Below are 22,572 nucleotides of genomic sequence, written 5' to 3' on the forward strand. Positions count from 1 at the left end.
AATATTACTTTCTTCTCATAGGGTTTAAATGCCATAGTGCTCCAACTTACACTTGTTCTTAGCAAGACCAACTGGCTAGAAATTTTACAGACAAAACCCAAACAATTCACTGTAGGGCCCCACCATAAACAAAGTCATATATGAATGCTATTTTTATTGCAAAATCTGTAAAGGTTTCCTGGAAGCTCATCTGTGAAATTACTGAATACTACATACCTAACCAAGCTTTCCAAGATACTGCCTCCGACTCCACAGATTTTCCAGGAGACAGGAAGATTTTGAATGTCATGCTCTTGTTCCAGCAGATGTGCTCAGGTTAAAGGAGACTGTGGTTAGCCAGAGTCTTATAATTTTTATAATTCTCATTAAGCATCCATTTTTTCTTTAAGAGATGGCAGTAGCATCCATCCACAGATAACTCAGTTGCCTTTCTGACATTTTATCTCTTATTTTTCATTTAATAGCCTGGAGAACATACTATTGCCTTCAATAAGTAGAAGATGTGACAAAGAGGAATATTTTTGGACTATGTAATAATCTAGCTTCATTTACTCTGCTCCCCATCTTACATCCTCAGCATGAGGAGTTTCTTCATTTCTTCTCCAACTTGTTTTGCACTTGCCTCCCTCGTCAGTCAAACTTTCACGCATCGGTCACCAGCCCTGAAAAACAGTGGGAACACACAGGAATACATTTCTCCTAAAGCCAGACCTTTTCAAATGACTTGGTTCTATGTTTCTAGACCAAGCTTGTATCAACAATACCCCACCAAATAAATGCAACTGAGGAAATAAAAACCCCAAACATTGCGTGGGCAAGCTGCAACAATGCCATTAATCTGCTCACCTGCCTGTCCTGCCTCCTCCCACCCCAGCCCCACATCAACTCAAGATCTTTCAGATGTCTTTAGTGTTTAGTTAAACAAAGGTCTTTTCCCCTGTTCCAAGTCTTATCTTTCAGTTACTTGCCTATATAGTTCTAAGTGACAGTTTCTAGCATATAGCCTTTTGTCTCCTTTCTAGCATTGTGCAGACCACCCATCACTTCAGCTCCTTTACCCTCTCTTCCCCTCCTACGGCTTGTTGCATTCCTCTGTTGCATCTTGGGTTGGATTTTTTTCAGTGGATCAACACGATGTGTTCATCTCATAATAGATTCAGCTTGCAACAGATGAAGCCCTGATCCTAACTGGTCCTTGGATGCTATCATAACACAAAGTGACACCATGTATTTTGGTTTTAAAAAAAGCTTCTGATTCATGCTCCCTTGTTATTGACAAGACCACGTGAGCATGACAGAAATAAACTGTGTGACCTCCTTACCAGCAGGGGATCTGTTTTAGGTTGTGCTCACAGAGCAGAAATGGGAGAAGGGGGAACCAAACACACCATGCTTCAAACTTCACTCTTTTTCCCCTCTTAGCATATACCTTAGCCTATTGCAGTGCTGTGCTACCGTCCTCCAGAGCTGCCATCTGACTTGAACTTACATTTGTATCATGGTGTCATCTCAACATTGTGAGTGTCATCTCACAAACAGATCCAAAATCTACAAAACAAATAGCAGTAGTTTTTATACCTTACAATCTAAAGACAAGTGTCCAAAAGCAAGCTACTGTCAAGCAGGTGAGCTCTAAATGCCTTTCTAACAGAGATCACTGTGCTGAATTAAAAGCATTTCAGAACCAAGCAATAATAATGTTTATTTTCTTACCTCCTCAATAAAGTAGAACTAATTTCCCTTAAGCTCAAGGAGATTTTGCTCACAGAGTTCCATTTTTACAATTGCAACTCTTAGCACTCTCATTAGGTTCTCCTTGCAATTTAAACTTATGCCAGCAAAAGACATAACTTGCTGGGTGTGGTCTAATGCCCAACCAGGTCTCTCAAAACATGTTTCTAATAGTTTTTAATCTGTGATTAAATCAGCCTAAAAGAGCAAAATGCTCTGTGAAAAGAGAAAAATTTATCTAGAAATGAGAGAAAAAGTAATGTAGTCTCATTTTCTAAAGCATTTAAAAGGTGCTGCATCTGCCAGCAGGTGCAAAACACATGAATTCCTTACCCCATGCCTTCCCTCATGCACAGATGAATGGGTTGTGGTCCTCATTCACAAATGGTGAGATTGGTGAGCAGCTTTTCTAGGAGATAATGTAAAAGGATTTGCCTTTAAAAAAAAGAGTGAGAAAAAGCCCTCTCACAAGAACCCCTCTTGTCCTTCAGAACCCTTTAGAAATCCTCTTGTTAATATTTTCTTCATGTTTCCAATTGCAGATATGTTGAGGATCACAGGGCAATAGGCATGTCTGAACCATGTATCTGTATGACATGATACGTTCACTTGTGCACAGGCATGCAGGTTAACTGACACAGTGAGGTACAGAATTTGTGACAACGGTGTCACAACATTTTAGGGAAACACAATAATGTGCAACTACTTCGAAACTTGTACCTCAGGACTTGAGATGAAACCTGTTCAAACCTGTAAATACACTTTTCAGAATAACCCTGTTTATAACAAACATCACATACCAGATCGTATTAGAGCTCCAACAGCTCTCTTCCGAAGCACAATGTGCCCCTTGCCTGGCTCTGCGCTGTACCTACACGGCTCCACCGTCGCTCCTTTTGCTCCAGCACAGCACATTCTGAGGACCCCAGCCCTTAGGGGCATTACTGAACTCGCTGTGTATTATGCTCACTTGGCTGTCTCATTAAACACCACATTTGGCAAATTCCATCTGCCTCAGGCCATGTCTGCACTGTAAAGCTTTGCCAGAGTTTTGCACACCCAAGGCCAGTTCAGGGCATGGAAAATGCACATCCTACACCTGACACTGTTACACTGGTGGGACTCCAGGGACTGGTGTATCTGTGCCAGCAAGAGTCAACACCAGTGAAACCTTGTGCTGTTTAGGAAGGTGAAGTCCCTGAACCTGCACAGAACTTTCTGGCAGCATACCCTCTGTCTCCACCAGGCAGCCTGTCTTGAAGCCACAGTAGAATAAATAGCTTTTGCCGGATGCACGAGACCAACTAATTGCCAGTTCAGTTACTTGTATGTTCCCATCTGGGCTTCTCTTTGTTCACGCTCTCTTCCTCATGTAGTTCCCCTGCCTTCACTTTGGAAAAGAATCCCAGTTGCCTCAGGATGTAACAGAAATTCTCTGTGAATTTTTCATGTTGTGTTTACAAAATACACAGGTTAAAACATGCTTTTGGAGCTCAGTTTATTGGAGATATCAATTACACGAAAGCTCTTTTTGTTAAAAATATTATCAACATTTCACTGGGGGAGACGTCTTCAATACCAAGAACTTAAAGCAACGGGAGCCAAGGGAGTCAAACGGTGATTTGCAAAGAGGGCAACACCAGGTCTTTTGAATTGTCACTGACACGTCATGACAAACATTCCCAAACACCTTCTGTGCAAAATAAACTGTGCCCTTTCTCCCTAAAATAAACACCCTTGATATAGTTACTGAAACCAGGAATGTGCCATTAGTAATGATAATGTAGTGCAGGAGACAGCTTTTCTTAAGGTTACCCAAAATATTTTTGCTGCCTCATCAGATGTATTGTTAGAGCTCACCGAACCCAGAGCTGGGGTGCACCTGTTTTCTCTCAGACACATCTTATTTTTCTTCCTTGGAAGTCCCAGCTGGCGTCCAGGTTTTCTTAAATCGCTACCAGAGCTAATTGCTAAATTGCTATCAGAGCAATGCCCCAGAAGATGGGGAACTGCTTTCTGCAGCGAGAGGAGAACAAACAGGTGGACTCGGTTGACCAGGATGGCCAAGGAGAGGGCAAGAGCTGGAGCTACCAAGAGGGAAGAAGGGAGGCAGCAGCTGTAGCCAGGCAGGCAACCACACGAGAGTCAGGGGCTTTGACTTGGGGGTGCTGGAAGCAGAGAATTTTAGGTAGGCTGAGGGGAGAAAGCAGTAGCTTGGGGCTGGTAAAAAACTGGCAAAGAGGTGGTTCTGTTGGGAGGCACTCAGCTATGAAATCACAAACTCAGGGAAAATATTTATGAAAGCCCAGATTTACTGCACCTGAAGGCACAAAAGGCAGTCTGCTTTCTTCATTTGTTTTTAATTTCTTTTTCTTGTTTGGATGCCCTGTGATACTATTCCAACATTATTTTTTAAGAGGTTTCTCATTTAGGCAGATACTGGATTCTGCCTAGTGGAATGGATTCTCAGACTGTGACTGGGCTCGCAGGCACAGAAAAATTCATCTCACACAGTAACTGCAGCAAACCTAGCAGCAGAACTAGCAAGTAGTGAAAGCTAAGAACAGACAAAGGTTTTGAACTCGCATCCAGTTAGGGAATAGAAACTGTATTAAACTCACAACTAGGGAACAGCTTCACTCAAACACTTGCAGAGAAATTATTTACCACAACACCATGCATCTTGTTTAAAAAAAAAAAAAGGACAAGAAAAAAAAAGAAAAACACGACAAAGAATATTATCACTAAACCCCTGCTCTAAGGGATGCATAATAACCATAAAAAAGTAAGTCTGGGCAACTGCATGCACACACAATAGAAAAGACTACTTCCCTATGATAATCATCTCAAGAGGCTGTATCAACATTTTTGCACTCTGGCTTCAGGAACCACATCAGGAAACCAAACAAATATCACGTGCGTGCAGTGAACTTTCCTCCTTGCAACAAGCAAACAAAAATTATTTTCTTAACAAACATACAACAGACAAACGTGCTACTAAGAAAGATCTTAAGACTAAGAAAATACAGCAATACTGGTGAAAACAAGAGTTGGGGAGAGGTAATTCAGTGCTTTCTTCCTTCCAGTCCCAAGTGGCTGGAATTTATATATGCTGATTACTCATGGCTGGTGTTGCACAGAGGGAGCTTCGGACGGTGCTATGGCCATGTGAAAGAGGCTGCCATCACCACACGGGAAACTGAAATGAACACTTCATGCTGTTGGCAAAATACCCAGCAATAATGAAGAGGAACAAATAGATGATGCAACCAGACCTCTGTAAGCTCAAAATCACTGGAATCACTAGTCTTGCCCAGCCAAGGTAGGGCTTCTCTTCAGGAATTTGATCTCAAGAAGGAAACAGCTCTGCATGAAAAAAATCCCAGTCCAATAAATACCAAGATGTGGCATTTTTCAGCAGGTATACTGCTTGAGGGATTTCAGGGAGCATCAAGCCTGTACTGCAGGGAACGCTCCCTGCATTAAACTTGCAAAGCATCTTAAAATGTAACGTGTACTATAAGAGACAAAATTTGGTGAAAACCTCGGTCCCACCACACTGAACATAAATTGTTAAGAACACGGGCACAGTCAAGTCATGTTAAACTTGGTCTGCATCATGTTCCCGTTGATTTTACACATAAAAGAGAGGCTGGGACGTTGCACTAGCAGGAAAGGAAAATGCCATTAAAGGTGTTTTTTAAGAGTTATTTTAGGAATTTCTTTTAAAAAGTTTTCAATCCAAAAACCGTTAATTGCTACTAAACCAAACCACATTGAAAACAGCAGAGGGTATTTGTTGCATTTCTCTAAGCAGCCCAGCATATCTAGATTTCTATTCGCCCATTTCCCCTCACATATTGCACATATTGCCTCCTCCCTTATGTTAGGGAACAGAGTTCTCCAGAAGCAGGATTAGTCTCCTGTGAGGTCGTTACATTACTAACAGCAATAAACAAGCAATAACCATTTTAAGTTGAGGAAGATTTAAAACAAGTTTAAAAATGAGATTCAAAGAAATGCTTGTGCCCTACTTACACTTTCAGGAAAAGAAGAAAAAAATATGCAGTGGAATTAAGGGGGGGGGGGTGGGGGGGCAATTCTTCCCTAAAGGTTCAAATATATCTCCCAGGCAGCACAAAAAAATGTTGGTATTCTGTACCACCCAGTGCCTGCCCACTTCTATGCTTGATTACCCCGATAAATCAGAAAACCTGTTTGTTACAGGCTCTCCTTCCATTACAGCTGTTGCTCTGGTTAACATCTTCTGAATCATCCAATTCATCAGGATCACATACATAGGGGTTTAATCCTTTGATTTTTTTAAGTTACTTTGTTCTGAATTTTTCGCTTTATCCCCTTACTGACAGAGGAACTGGATAAAGATAAATAAGTCAGAGTAGCATTGTTTTTCTCCCCTGCTTTTTATTTTGCAGGGGGAATGAGGAGGGGGGAACAGGGTAGCTCTCCATTTCACAGTTCTTTAGTGGTATCACTCAGCATTGATGTTACAGCCTGAAATTCAAAGAGTCTGAAAACCAGAGACGAGCTTCTAAAGTACAGTTAGCCCAATTGTGTTCTCCCACTCATTAAAATGCTGTCTTTGAAAAATTGTATGTTAAACAGACAAATAGCCTGGTGGTTATTCCAAGCCCTCTATCAGCACGATGCCTTTCGGTACTAATTTCTGTAAAAAGAACAAAACCAGGAACTGAGTTACAACTGAAATGTAATTGCCACATAAATTATATTGAGCGTCAAAGCTGGAAAGGGAAATGGGGAACATAGTAGGTCAAATGCTTGCTGATGGGCTACCGAGTCATTCACCTGCTCAAATCAAAATCAGACAGGAGTACCATCGCTGGAAGGACACAAGGTAATGTACTCTTCAACCCTCTTTTTCTCAGCATGGTTTTAGGATTAATGCACACAAACACCCCCCTGAGCTAACCCATGTAGTTAGGTTAACGTGACAGATTACAGGCAAGTTAGGAATACGAAGAAACCAGACTGCTTCAAGAACAGTGACAACACAAACCTGCATCCCTTTGGAGAGCTTCAGGAGCAAGGCCAACTCCTCCCCAGGCAGGGCTGAAGCCAACAAACAGCAAGTCCTCCCTGCAGGAGCCAACTTCACTCGCTGTCTGCATGGTGCCCAGCGTATGGGAATCTTGAGCTCTCGGTGCTGCTGCAATACAAACAGTAAATCATTGTAACAGCCCATAAATAATGGGAAGACACTAACCTCTAATGGTGCTAGCTCATTTTTACAAAATCACACACAAGCATACAAAGATAGGAGAAAAGGAATGACTTTAATAATGATCTCACACCCTTTGTTTGGAAAATCAGACCGTGTATTTCTCTTGTAAGCAGCAGCTCTACAGAGATTCCTGAGATTGAGTTGTTCCAAGTCACAGCTACCTTTAGGATAGAGGATTCCTAAAACATATCTAGACTATTTACTGAAGCAAAAATGAAACTTGATAGAGAAAGAACATCTCTAATATTTTACATACCTCACGTTGGATAAGACTTACACCAGCATTTATGAATTCTTTAAGAAGAAAATATCAGTCTTCTTCTGTCCTTCTCACCTGCCTTTTTGCCCCTGTTTTTTTCCCTTTCAGTAGTGGAAAAGCTTTATGGTACTACAAGAAAGTAGTTTATTTGCCAGTATAATGAATTCAAGATCTGAATCTAAGGTTCCAAATAAAGAAGTACCTGCCTAGCCTTATTATGTCAGAAAGAGCTAGTCTAATTATTGAGTTCCTATAATCAATATGAAGAATTTTGCTTTTGATTATTTTCCCAAGAGCTATAAGAAATATATGGATCCAAACAGAAAAGTCTATGAGATCAGCAAAAGTACAATTTTAGGCCTTTCATATTTATAAGCTAAGGAAAGAAAGATGAGGAAAACATGAATAAAAGTAAAAATAAAGCACATACTCAAGCCTTCCTTGAAAAATCTGCCTGGTATTTGCTCTAGGAAGATTTGAATAGCTGTTTTCGATTGAATTTATCTGGTGTATCAAGCACTTGTAGAAAATATTTTGTACTAAAGGCTTTAAGCTCTTGCCCTGATTTGGCACCGCTGTGCAGTATAAATCTCACTTGTAGTGGAAAACCCTAAAATAATAAACTAAACTTCAACAGAAAGAATTTTGTGAAGACTGCTGGAATCAAAGAAGATAGTTTTTCACAGAACATCTCCTACGAGTAGGAGATCAACAAACAATGTATCTGGGTTATCAGTAATAAACTGTAGGCCCAGTCCTGCGAGAAGCTGAAGCTAATGGAAGTGCTCAAGAAAGGCATTTATCACTTCTCAGGGCTGCACCTGTGTTCCACAAACTACAGAACAAATTAAATCCGTCAACTCCTGAGCAAAAAACAGCCATTAGGAAAATGTGTGAGAGTAATGACTAAAAGCAGCAATGCACACCATTTCCCCCATAACTTTTCCCCATTTAATCTTTTGACAGAAGACTCACAAATACTAAGAATACATTGCTAATGCACGTTCTTCTGTCTGATGACACTGTTGTTCAGATAGCATTACATCCAGTCTCATAAAGGATAAACTGAGGTGCAAAATAGTTGACATAAATGACTTCAAACACAGCTTTGGGGTAGGAACCTACGTTCCAGCAGCACTGGGGATCCAGAGCTTTCACTGAATTTAACAGATTGACAACACAGGTAGCTGCATTACGGCTATTTGAAATAGGCGAATAAATAAAAAGCAACTTTCCACTCTCAGACTCCAAATGCCTGACTGTGAGGACTATGTTGATAGCAAGAAAAGAGAGAGTACCTTTGCTTTATCAGAAAATGCCACCTGCTTGGTACTGTAGCAAAATTCCCTCAAACAGAAAAGATTGAGAAGTAGTAGTATGTGGCATTCACCTCCAGCTGGGGAAGACAAACATCAGCTAGGGCCAAACAGCATACCGTAAGAATGAAAACAGACCCACGCTAAGGGAGACAAAAATGCAGCACATAGAAAGGTAACAAATAGACCAGCGTGAACATTTATCAGACTGGGATGAAGCTTGGGCTGACAAACACAAATGGCATTGCTCAGAAAAGGGGTTGGAAAAGATGACACTGTCTTTTAGAATTACTTGCTGAAAAGAGAAGGGGAAAAAAAAGAGCCAAATAGCAACACGTCCCTGAATATCAGGCTTCAAAACTACAGACTGGACCTAGTAAAGGTCACTATTATTTTTTATATAACAGGAAAGCCTTTCTACTTTTAAGCCTATAATTAGACTTCAATTGAAAGTTACTTTGTAAGCTCAAGAAAATTGCCAAACTTTCAATATAATTTGGAGAATAGTACAATCTTTATTCAAGCCTGGTCTAGTCTGGCCCGGATACGTGTTGTATTTTAACAAGTACTTTGCATTGGAAAAGTTCTCAGTCACAGCAAATTTTTAGTACCATTGGAACCAGATATTTCAAAATACATAAAGGAACAGATCATTGTAAAAGGGACATCATAAGTTTTACCTTGAAGCTCTCCAAGGCATCCAAGTATAGCAGAGTAAGAATAATAAAGGCCTACTGCCTACCTCCATACATCCCACCCTGTGGGACTGCATATTTTGCAGTCCTCTGTGAACGTCATTGCCTCATGGAGGCCTCAGTGGATGATGGGTCCTCGTCACATCATCATCATAACTTTGTGCAGTTGGCAGGCTTTCTTCCAAGGAAGTCAGAACACATTTAGCTCAGATATTGAATTTCCTTTTGCCTCTCCAGAGTACGGTCTTTCCAACTCAGGGTTAAGCTTGTTTGCAATTCCTGGGGAAACAGATTGCGGCTGTTGCTGTAGTCTGCACTGTGTACGGCTTATGAACAAAGAATTCAGGTTTCTAGGGTTCTTGCAACACTTTAAGCAGTCACTCCCCAAACGAAAGTTTCCTGAAATCCAACCCTCAGATACAAATTTCTTCAAAACTCAGGGATAAACAATCTGGATATAAATCATCAAAAACCAGTCTTGTGCTTTTTTGTTTTTAATTTATCCAGACCTTGACTCAAGACAAACAGATCTGACCCCAACATGGCCAAACCAGAGACCTCGGCCTTAACTAGTCTCACCCCAAAATGACAGAACTGTTTGTGGAGGAGAAAGTTGCTCCTGCAAGAGACCTGCCATCTTCCAGTCTAATCGTGCAAGATCTGGAGGTGAGATTTCAGCAGTCAGTAATCCCTGTCTCACCAGATAGGCCTGAACACACAAACCTAAGCTGAACACCACCTCTTCAGGCACTCTGCAGTCCTACAGCACGGGGAGCTCGACACTCCTGCAATCAACAAAGCCATAAGCACTTCATTAAAGGTAACAGTACCTTCCCCTTGCTTGAAAATAGTAGTATCAACATTAACCTATACTTTAATACTATGTACTATTGCAGACATTCCATAAACACCTAATATTGCTCATTTATTAAAGATTAAATATAGCTGCTGTTCTCTGCTACTTTCCAACAGCCAACGAGACTCTCTCCAGACAGAGTTTTGATTTTCCAGACAGTGGGGGTCAACCGTGGGCAGACAAAGAACTGAACTTTGAGAGCTCTGCAGCGCTCCCTCCAGTCATCATAAAACTGCTCTGATAGGATCAAAAGGCAGCAGTGTCAGATGGGACTCGGGGGAAGTTACATCAGACCTTTATTTGCCCAAAGAAGGTCAGCAAGTCAGAGGGTAGAGAAACAGCATGCAAAACATGGCACACATTGCAGGGCGTGGAGAAAGAGGAAGGATCTTTCATAAGAAAGAAAAATAATTGACATGGCATATTTCATTTAACTACAATTTTCCCCCGTTTCCTGGAGAAACGGAAGCACGGAGATAACAACTTGCACACATTCATGCACAGCAAGTATATCAGGACACATATCTCTTGGTCTGCAGAACACACCCTCTCTGTTTCCTAACGTGCCATTTCGGCAGTGCTTAGAAATGAATGCACTGGAGACTACTCTTGTAACTCTCCTTCTTTAAGCGTTACCTTGTTTATGCTTGTCACCCTATTGCTTGAAAACCCAAGCAGTTCCAACTGCTGGTCGTCTCAGTCCCAGCTCTGCTCAGCTCCAACCAGCTGTGCATGTATTTAGACCCTTGCTGGTAAAAGCACCAGCAAGTCCAACAGCTACTTCTGCTTTCCAGAAACTTAGCACTAAAAAAACCCAGCAAGTCTGAACAAGGGAGGACAGCTTGTAGGTAACATTAACTGCGCTTGACAATGGAAGTTAAATTGTATTATCATTTATTATTTGTAGCAAGGTGTCATCTTTGCCAGCTTTTCTGCATGCAAGATGAAATTTCTGTATATTGTCACCACACACTTGGGTAGTACTCTGCCTAGATGCTTGACCAAGACTAACTGGCAATTAAGAAAGAGGTAGGCATGTTCTGACAGTACAGCAGAAGCCAGCTAGCAGTCCTTTCAGATAGTTGCACTGTCCCCTAACTGCCAGGTGAGAATTCTAGGGGTGAAGGCTCTCGGGGCAGTCGGGGAGGAGTGGGACCCATGACCACACCGGTCCCACCAGCCTCACATCTCGTCTCAGCTCAACACCCCCAGGTTGCCCTGGAGAAACAGAGCTCAGCATCCCCATTCTTGCAGTCTCCCCTCCCCACTAAAACTGCCTTAAACGGGCTTATTGTGGTACTGTCTGTAAACTACAAAACAAAAATCACTCCAGAAACCCTTCTAGTTGTTTCCCAGAAAACATGCTCACCAGTTCTTTTCAGCTTCGTTACAACACAGTCAGTATTTTTCTTAACCCAGAGTTTGGATGGAGGCTCACAGGGGTGAAGACTCCTGCTGTTACTTAATTCCCTCTCCAAAGTTTGAAATAAGGTCTTCTTCCTTTCCTGTCTCAATATTTTTTAAACTCCTCTGCAATGTATATGAGCTTGAGCTCTCACGCCATTAAGAAAGTGTAATTCAGGTTTAGAGAGACCTATTTAAAACGAGATGAATGCACCAGAAATTCTATTCTGCTGTTGAAAGGCACACTGACCTTGAGGCTTGCAATAATGTCCAGAATTAGCTTGTCAGCAGCCCAGAGATCCAATCTCAGTTTTCATGGAACCATTCCCAGAGCAGGTAGATAATGCCCAGTCTTCAAAGTAACTATGTCTCAAGTTTATCAAACAAGCAGAAAAAAAATGACAGACCAAAGGGCCTATTCACTAAACAGTGGCTTACACGGATCGGCCAAGCATGTGAAGATCTATTTTTCTTGCTTGGGTGACAGAAACGTTGCACTAAAAAGGGCAAGAACACAAGTTGCAGGTAGATTAGGTGGGTTCAGCAGGGACAGGATGAATTATTTCAGCCTGATCACAAATCCACTTTGAGCATCAGAGTTTAGAATTTGATTAAAGTATTAAGTTCAATTTGATTAGTGGAGACCAAGAAAAAGAAAACTAGAAAAAAAGGGAAGCTAATGAAAAACGTAGGCAGTCTCAGCAGCTCAAGAAAAGCACATTTCCTTAAGCTGGTGTAACACTTTCCGGACATTTCTATCCAAAGACTGAAGAGCAAGTTGTTTCAAAATTTATTTAAACAAGATTCAAACCCCCTTGAAGAAACAACAACAACAAAATTAGTTATAGGCTTGAACTACAAGAAGCAGGCACTGAGACCTCCGGGCAGTTTGGGGGGTCTGTGTAAATGACACACACAAAAAGTTCTCCAATGCAAAGAAAACTTGGTCTACACTTCTGCTGAAGCGTGGATGTACTTGGAGCAGAGAACAACTGCCATCATCCTAAGGAGGGGTGGCTAAGACATCCTTAATATAAAATTAGTATCTGTAATCCTCAAACAAGCAATGAAGACAAACCCTGACTCCTACAAAGCTGTACTTGTGTTCCAGTAAAGCGGAGCCTAAACCTCAATCTTCCTAGCTTTTGCTACATGCATTTTATTCCCTGCTGCCCCTGTACATCACCACACTGGCTGATACACCAAGAGACAGAAGTAGACATGGTTTTCAAGTAACTTACTGCTTCTAAAGTCTTTGTGATGAATTCTGTAATCCTCACACAATTTTGGTCACCCCAAAGCATCATCCCCAAAACATCAAGATAGCTCTCAGTTCCACTCTTAGACTATACTTACCAGTCTGCCAATCCTGGAAACTCCTGCCTCTTCTCTTCCCCTTCTTAGTCAGCATGGACAGAGTCTCAGAGAAGATCTGCTCCTCGTCCCAGGGCTGAGACAGCAGCAGCAGCTCTTGGCAAGCAGATGGAGATGTTTCAAACCAATTCCCCTTCAGCCCACAAAAGATGCACAGCAGAACTGGAAACGCAAGAGCACAGGGTCAAAAAAAAAGCCCAGACCCCTCCCTAGGACCATAAAGAAAATGTTAGACAAATGTTTCTAGCCTCAACTTTTTTTTTCTTTTTTTTTTTTTTTGTGACAAGCTCAATTCTTTGACAGTGTCTGATCAAAATCCTTTTGCACTTTTAGGTTTAGGGAAAAGGAGTGATTATGAGGGCATTACACTTTCTCGCTGCCAGGGATGAGGGAGGGCAGCTGTACTGAGAGGTGAAGCTTTGATGTGAAGCAACACGCAAGTATTTGCCATAGCCTCTGAGCCTGACACTAAGCTGACCAAAGTAATCCACTGAAATCAATTAAATGACATCAGTGTAAACCAGAATAAGTAAAAATAAGGTCTAGGGGCTCCTCAGCCTGACTGGAGAGATTTGCCAGCAGCGTAGAGATGTTTCTGATTTAACATCTTCTTTGCAGGTCTAATTTTGTTTTGGTGCTAGGAGGAAATAATCAGCAGAAGAAAGAAAGAAAGTTGTGAACATGATAGGAGCACGTCATAACATTTTCCTTAACAAAGGTGGGGATAGTAAAAGGCACATGAAGTATCTGGTGCTCAAAGCCAGAGGCTGAAGCCTTTAAGTCATTCTGTGGCAACACAGGCAGGAATTTCACAACTGGGAGAGATGCACTGCAGGAAGTGCATTCTCGTCTCTCACTCTTTCCAAAATTTCTGAAACCCAATTGCTTCAAATCCAGAATTAAAAAGCCTCACCCCACACACACACAACATTGTAAAGAGACTAAAAGCTCAGTTAAGCTGATAACAGCCTGGAACAGCTCCATTCACCTCCAGTGATGGAGCAGGTGACCAAACGTAGGCCTCCCATTTCAGGCCCAAAACCTTGTTGGTGAGTGCACCTCTGCCATTTTGGTCCCGAACTTCACAACTTTATCCTAGATTCAATCCAGATCTAAACACTGCTTCTTCAACGCATTCAGCCTGATGAACAGGAAGAACTTTTTGCTAAGAATATGCCAGGACTCAGACAGAGGTTACCACATGCCAAGTAACGAGGTACTGTGTAATGCACAACAGGTAGCTGATGCTTGCTCTGAAATGCTGGCAGTGTGCAAACCAAGGTAGAGAAGACAGACAAGGAAGAGAAGGCAGAGAAGCTGATGTTATTTTAACATATTGCAGCTTACTAACTCTGAATACGGATGAAGATGTGAATTTAAAGAAGGTTTCTGAACCCGAGAAGTGATGGTTCAGGAAACCAGAATGAAAAATGGGATTGGTTGGCATTGAAACACAAGTGGGAGAACCACAGCCTGTAATACAGAAACCAGTTGAGAGGAGAATGTAGAAGAGACCTGACAGGAGACAGCACAAGCAGAAAAATAAAGAGCTTAAAGCATGTTAACCACACCAAATGTAGTTTTGTGCCCAACCTCTCAAGGACTAACTATTCTTTGTGTAGCTTAACAGAATTTAAACCCTAAAAGAAACAACACAAGCAAATGTGTGTTTTCCTCTAGACTGAACTCTCAAAGATCACAACTTAATGAACAGTACAGTAGAGAAGGAACAAATGACCTCACAGTTACATTAACATCTGAATATTTTTGGGGAAAAAAAAAAGTCCTTTATAGTTTCAAAACTTAAAAAATTGACTTGCTTGTAGAGTCGGGTCATGCCATTTCTGCTGTTCCCATTTGGCATAATTAGAAATACTGTTACTGAGAGAAAAAGAAAAAACACGCAATTCACACCAGCAAATACCAATGCTGAAAAGCAGAAAAACAGATTGGGTCAAAACTGCAGCCTGAATGCATTTGTTTCTATCCATAATAATGATTAATACTACGGCAACACCCTGTATTGAGGATATAAAAACAAAATCCTCTCCCAAGAAATGACTCAATGTCTTCACTCTCAACTATCTGTGAGATTCCTTGGAAAGAATTTGAGGTCCTTAATGCACAGCTCTATTTCATCCCAAAAAGCTGTCAGTCTTCACAGAGCTGCAGGGCAGCAAGTGCTTCATCACAGTTTCACACCTGTCCCTGCACCTCCTGCCGGCCACTGCGGCTCTGGAGCACGGAAATCATCTCGCAGTTTCAGGTTAGGCTCCCAGTAAGCATAAGCATCTTCGCTGCAAATGACATGGACAGAAATTTCAGGACATTTTAAAAGACAAGTCAAATGAACCGTGACTCTGAGCCAACGCCCACTGCAGTCTATTGGAAAGCACTGCATTAATTTTCTTTTCTTCGTGGTTCATCTTTTTTCCACTCTTTACAGGATTACCTAGAAAACCACGGATATAGGACTAAATCCTACCCTATATTTCATCGTTTATTTTTAGTGTAACTTCAATTATATTAACTAAAGTTTTCTGCTTATGCACATTTTACAAGAAAGAGTAGTTTAGAAAAGGTTCTATTCTCCTCTTTTAGCTCAATGAACTGCCCATAAAATAGAAAGCCCATGACTCATCCCTTTTCACTGAAGTTTCACTTTTTGCAGCAGAGAAAGTCAACTGTCTTCCCAATTCAGTCTTCAGACATCATCTTAAATCAGATCTGCTGCTGAGTTTTCTGGTAAAGAATCGGAGAGGGGGGAAAAAAAGAACAACAACAAAAAAAAAAACACCATACTTCTGCTATGCTAAAGCTGGGAACCCCTTTCTGCTAAACACAATTCTTCCAGGCTTTTGAAAACAGACACAGAATGACCTAAAATCTGCTACACCAGGCACTCAGAATAGGGCCTATGTTCCAAACGTAGGGGTCATTTGAACGCTCCTGGGATCCCTAGAAATAAAAGAATTTTTCTTAGGCTTGGCAGCATCTACCCAAGTTTTATTTGCACAGACGTGGGGGATCAAGCCATGGCTCCAATCATGCCCACATAGCCTCCATCACTTGACATTCACTTCAGATGGTGCATGGCACCTTTGCCCCACTGGGGAAGTGGAACTGAATACAGCATTTAAAAAAAAAAGGTTTGGCTCTCAGTTGGAGCATAAAGTCTAACATTCATGACCCAAATGGATTACATTGCATACGTACAAAGTGGGAGGCTGAAAGACTTTCTAGCCCCAAAGTTCTCAAATGGGCTGTGTAGTTCAAAGGAATGTGCAGTAGCTCCTGAACCTGCACTGTACCCAGCAGGGATGCAAGTCCAAGCTGTGGCAGAAATCTGAAAGGAGACAGTGCTGGGGGGGGGGAAGACAGTGTTTGTGAGAATTTTCCTCTGTGGAAGGCTTTTTATTTTTTAATTATTTTTTCCTGAGCATAACAGAAAATGCTGCAGGAGCACAAACTATTTCTGAGAGCAGGATTATGTCTGCAAACATCACAGGATGATGGAGAGGACATTAATGCACTGAATAACAAAGTGGATCGGGGCAAGGTACCTGGATTTAGGACAAACATTGCACATTGAGTATTCAGGATCTCCCCTATCCTCTTTCCATATGAGCTGAACGGTGTCAGTGTCATTCTCCCAATGAGATAGGTTCTGAGGAGATCACAGCTCGAATCAGTGCATGAGAACAGCCTGGCCATTGTTGTTTCAGTATCTCTTCCCGTTCTTCCTTTTGGCCCAGGGCATTGGTATGGTCTTTGAATTTCACCTTGGAAAAACAAATAAACACACAGTACACATGCCAGGCATCCATGTGATTTAGTAGAGAAATACTTTTTGTATTTTCCCTTGTTCTAGGAAACACTTCAGATGCTGACGTAAAACAAAAAGCAAATGAATAAACCTGGTGAATTTTCCTCAGACACCTCAGATTGGGCAGCTGATTACTCAGATGAAACCTACTTTCCAGGTAGATTCTTACCTGCCAGTCTGACAGGTTCTGCACAGCTAAGCACCGATTTACATTACAGCCTACATTGACTTCCGTGACTTTTCATCTAACAGGTATCTATTTTCACAGGTTTTGACAGAAATCGTAAGTCCTATCAAGTTAAGTGTGTTCAAGTTTTGCTTGCTCTAAGAGTCTTAGAATAAAATTTAAAAAGTCAAAGAAAACATCAGACAGTCATGCTTCTATCTGTCCCTGAATTTGTTTACTGGAACTCATACAATTAGCCAAATTTTCCAAAATACCTTTATGGCCATCTCTTCAAATTACAGAACCCTGTGGCCACTGCTGCACTGCAAATGCAGCTGAGAAAAGAACTGCTTTAAGGCTAGCCAAGTTGATATTTCACGTAATCTTTCACAGTGATGAGATCATATTCTACTACCAAGCTAATTCTATAATCAAGATAAGTCCTTGTTTTAGAGGGACCATGACTGACACATTCCTTCCTTCTGCCTTAAAGGCACAATGCTGCTCCTATAGCAATCAAGTGCCTGACGCTTTAGATTTTGTCAGATGTTTCAGAATCCTATCTTCAGATTTTAGAAAAATAAATATTCATTTTACCCTTATATATAAAAATAGAAGAACAAGCTAATTTAATGAATAAAATATCCTTGAAATCCCCGGTCAGATTTTAACTTGTGTAAAGTTAGCTGATCTCCATGCTGGCCCACGCTCCAGTTAACCCTGCACACAGGGCTGCCTTGATGTACAGAAAACGCTTTTGGAGTGCACACTACATTAAACTCCTCCAGATAAAGCTCTTCTCAGGCAACCTTTGGAGAATTTATGCTGCAGAATTTATACACCTTATTTTTGAGTGCTCTAGCTAGGTTCACTCAAGCATATTTAGTTTTCAATCTGCGAAAAGGCAAACGTGTTTGTAATTAAGCGAGTCCTTACTTTACTGTATATAAATCAGGAAAAGGGAAAGATATTGTTAAATGAAGACAGCTACCAAAGGAACTATTTTGCTGCCAATTAGGTTCATAAGGAAAAAGCCTTTTCAATAGCTGGTTTCCGTTGTGTCTAACTAGATGCTCTCATTTGTTTTGCAGGGGCCCAAAGATTAGCCCTTCATTAGGGCAAAGTTTAGCGAAATGGCTAATTTAAAACTCATTCCCTTACTCCACAGGTTTTTGTCTTCCTTTTAAGTACGATGATTTGCTGGTAAGTCATTTATCTTCTCTGACAGATGCTGCTGTTCAGCTTCTGATCACTCTGTAAAGTGCATACACCAAACAAAAAAAAAAATCAAGGAAATTTTTATGACTTTTAAACAAGAAAAAAAAGTCAGTTTTGTAACGGTGTTGATTTTTTTAACACATTATCCTCCACAGTAGTTAGCTAGCTATATTCTCCTCCCCTATTTTTTATGTCAATCATAACTAAGCAATCACTCGGATCAAACAGGCATAGTCAGTATTTGACAAGGAAGACAGCCTTCCTAAAAGCTCTTAAGAAACACCGTGGAAACTCTTACAGGTAGACTTGATGTACAACAAATTTTTCCTTCCAAAAAGGACTAAACAAAAAGCATTGCTAAATGTATCCTTTTTGAGGACAAGTCCAAAACAATAACTCTCACTACTTCTTGCCCTTAATATAATCCGGCCTTACTTCATTTTTTTTGTGTAAACTATGTTTTTTTTGTGTAAACTATGTTTCAGAAGGCTTCGGTAAGGAAGAAAGCAACTACTTCCACAACCACCTCTGAAGGAAGGGAAATGCTACTCTGCTCTAATTAAGTTATACTGCAAGAATTACTTCCACCCTCTCAGACTTGCCCCATCTCATTGCAGCTTCTAATTCACTTCCTGGCTCGAATGGCTAAAACCTAGGTGCTGTGGTAAACCATTCCTTCATTAAATCTACAGAGGCAGTAGCGACATGCAGGCAGTTAAAAGAAAGATCTTTCTTCAGGTTTGTAGGCATCATTCTAGGTAAACCATGCTGTTAGTCACTGCATTAATGAACACATCCAGTGTTATTCACTAACTCTAAGCTACACAATGTGGCCCTGGATAGCATATAATCACACATTACCTCTCTTCTCTGAACTCTGATACTGAGAGGGTCTCCCTTACCCAAAGGAAAGCTGAGTAGAAACATGCTGATGTTGTTTTGCAGCTCTGTGCTATTTGATTAAATCCCCATTTGTGGTGTTCTTTTGCCACCCCTTTTCTCAAGGCTGTATCTATCACACAGCTGTCGCACATTGAGTTAGGGAATTCATGTGGAGACTCAGGAAAGCAATAGCTTGGCAATTCCAGTGCTGCAAAGGCAAAGCTGAAATGCCTTTATGTAGCACCTGCTGAGGAGACTTTTTACTGCTTTCATAATATGGAACAGGAGTTTGGCCCCAAGGGGAGGATCTCGCTATACACATGCAAAACCCCAGGTTCTGCCTCATTATAGTTATTGGCCTACCAATTAACTTGCTTCCTGTGAGAGCTGGGAGGAAAGCGTTTTGTTCATGAAGATATTCAGACTCTACAGTTGGTGTTTTTTTTTATTTTAAGGATTGTTTATGTCCCTAATTGGCATTTGTCACTAGCCATTCCAAACACTTTTCCTAGGCCAGAGCCTATACAAAGCATCACACCCCACTTTTTTACAGATGGGTAACCTGAGGCCCAGGACAGGATATCCCATCCCAGCTCTCCAGATTCGAGGCACGGTGTGCAATCTGCCTCCATGCAGCTTCTCTGCTGGCCTGGGTTTCAGGTAACTATTTGTACGTGGTTCTAAATGGGAGTGTCAGAAATACTCATTCCTGGAAATGTTCTGTGTTTGGGAACGTTTCTGGGATGCCCAGTTCTTAGAGAGTTTACTCTAGGTCATTTTAAATGTCTTTCTGGTACCATCATGCAGAATTATCCATTGGCGGTACCATCTGCAACGATAAGATAATTCATTTGTAATAGGAGTGGAGAAAAACATTAATGTAAAAATGCCTGAAATAAAAATTCCCCTCTAAATAAACTGTACAATACTGTTTAACTTGAAGACTATTTAATACAAGCAGCACCTATGATGTAGCACATACCTACAAAGTGTTAAATTACGCTACTGCAGTAAATCTGTCGGTCTTGATTATTTAAAAGCTGACGACCTGTAGACTTCACTTTCATTAACTGCTGTTATCAGTACATCCCACGTGTCTGATCAGACTGCCCAACGATCCATGTTGCTCATACTACATTCGGCCCCTGCTTCTGGTTCATCAGCCATAGATAAAAGTTTGGCTCACACTTTCTGAACAACAAAGACTTCTTCTCGAGGCATCTCTCTGCAGTCAACTAACAGTAACGCACGCCAGTTCTCGACGAATCCACACCACTGCCATTAACACGCAGCAGCGTTGCAGCCAAGACTGTTTGTTGTGACAAAAGCTGCAGATCACACCAGTGTTGCGGTTGATTTTGGCATATAATAGAGCTGGTTTCCAAGCCCACTTGTTCCTTCCCACCCACCGCTTTTCTTCAGGCTTTTCCAGCTCTGTCTGTGGGCCCATCTCATTCTCCGCATCTGTAACTCCCATCTGAACTCAAGTCTAGCCTCTGTTCATTCCATGCACCACTGAAAAGAGGAATACTATCTAGTCAATCTCTACACCAGAGTTCAACAAGTATGCTTTAAAATAAATACGGGCTGGATTATCTTTGATGTGAACCTATAGCTGGGATTTGTATTGCTTACCAGATTAATTAGTCCAGCCAAAATTTTTAATACCATTTTGCTTGCCTCAGAGAGAAAGCAAGATAAAGATTTATTTTTCTTCTGAATGGGCCATTACAAACTATGAAATTGCTTGCTGTTATCTGCAGCAAAGCTCTTTGTGGTCTAGCTGTATTTGTTCTGCATAATGAACGGAATGCCAGTGGTTTCCATCTACATGCAGTTCTTCACTCAGGGCACTTTACAGACACGGCTGACTACCTTTGCTTGCTACAAACGGAGTAACCAGAGGCAAAGAAAGCTTTAGCGGTCAAAACCCACTTCTGTGGCAGAGTCAGGAATAGAACTTGGAGCTTCTAAGCAGCTCCCAAGGGCCTGTTTTAACCACCACACAGCACCACGCTAGTAGGGTGCAACCACAGGTCGAGTTCTGCTCCAAAGGGAACAGCTGTCTGCAGTGCCGTCAGCTCCCCTGGAGCTGTCTGCGTGTATGTGTACAAACACATTTCCCTCCCATTCTCTCAGAGCTTTATGGAGGTGGGACTTTTTGTTTTGTTTTAATGTGTCACCGGAGAATAAATGCCTGAGACATTATCTGCCCATTCCAAGAGTTCAGAGAATGTGTATGACATCATGGGCACGACTCCCCCACTAATCACATTATATGCTGTTTAACTTAACACTGCTAAGCTTTGTCTGATAACGTTGTAAATACCATTTTATTGTAAATTAGATTATACAAACCTTCCCAGAGTTTAGGTCAGTTCTTGCATGAGGTCCTTGTTCTCCCTCCCCTGTACTATCCCAAAGTGAATCCTTTCAGTGTCTAACCCAGGGCATTTCTACAGGAGGAAGCACAAGAAGAAAAGTCTAACCCATTGCCTATTTCTAAGTCAGTACTGCAGACTGCAGTAAGTGAACAGAAGACTCCATACATCTGTACTTTTTCTCATTCTTTCCTCGGAGTAAAATCAATATTTTTTGTTTTTCTCTTGAAGCTGGCTGGCTTTCATTACAATCTTCCTGTGAGGTAGCTTATACTTGAGACCTATCATTTCCTTCTATCAAGCCTAAGCTGAACTATTCCAGTTAGTAGCTGCTGTGTTCTTATCCAGCCTAGCCTTAAGGTTTCTGGTTTGTTTACAAAGAAAGCTGTAAATTTTTTTTTTATTATTATTTTTTTTTGCATTTGATTCTGTTTTCTCTAACAGAAGAACCAGATTCTGATTATGGGGTCTTCTGGCTATTCTAACCATAGCCCCACCATGAGCAAGATTTTCAAAGCAATTAACACATTGATGCTTCCTTGTGTCTGAGAAGTAGATTATTTTAATTTTCCACATTTTGACACATTTATTGCTGAAGGCGATATCTGAAAAGTTTCTAATCTTTTAGAAAACCTCAGCAATGGTATATCTCAATATTTTTAGACTATTGCATGAGAAGGTACTCCTCATCTTTCTTCCCTCATTTTACCAAGGCCATAACTACCCATGCTATTAAAGCAGAGGCCAGAGAAGCCAGACTTCTGGGTCTACGCTCAGCTCTGCCCAGCTCTGTGTTTCTGTCCTCACTACAGTCAACACGGTCTCTTGGTGTCAACCTGAATTCTGCTGCACATCCAGAAGCAAAACTGAGGCTCACGATGCTTCAGACAGAGCTATACCAACCCAGGACCAGAAATACCAGCTCCCAACACTGAAAGGAGGCTTTGATTTTGGCTGGTGTTGGAACCACTTCTCAGGAAGGATTTAGACCAAGCCTTTGTGCCTTCCCCACCTCCCATACTTGAGGCAGATAAATCTTATCATAATCAACTGAGAAAGAAAGCATAAGCAAGGCTTATCTTTCCTCAGCACAAATGACAGACACCAGAGAGTTGCCTGTGCTTGTTGCTTAGGGCCCTACACACCCTTAGGACAGCCTTCCTGCAAAATATGGTCTTAAGGAGTGCTAGCAGCTCGCAAA

General features: G+C 41.3%; 2 long non-coding RNA genes across 2 annotated transcripts; both read right to left on the reverse strand.

The window, feature by feature from the left end:
* Positions 1–221: 221 nt before the first annotated feature.
* Positions 222–6,913, reverse strand: LOC121077533. Its single transcript, XR_005824112.1, has 4 exons — positions 6,770–6,913; positions 2,065–2,140; positions 1,430–1,548; positions 222–662 (listed from the first exon to the last, which is right to left on the reverse strand). It is a non-coding gene; the product is annotated as an uncharacterized LOC121077533 (long non-coding RNA).
* An 8,979-nt stretch (positions 6,914–15,892) lies between these two features.
* LOC121077444 lies at positions 15,893–19,034 on the reverse strand. The gene is made up of 3 exons (XR_005824046.1): positions 18,970–19,034; positions 18,052–18,144; positions 15,893–16,680 (listed from the first exon to the last, which is right to left on the reverse strand). It is a non-coding gene; the product is annotated as an uncharacterized LOC121077444 (long non-coding RNA).
* Positions 19,035–22,572: the final 3,538 nt, after the last annotated feature.

This window comes from Cygnus olor, chromosome 13 (genome assembly GCF_009769625.2).
Source record: "Cygnus olor isolate bCygOlo1 chromosome 13, bCygOlo1.pri.v2, whole genome shotgun sequence".
NCBI lineage: Eukaryota > Metazoa > Chordata > Aves > Anseriformes > Anatidae > Cygnus > Cygnus olor.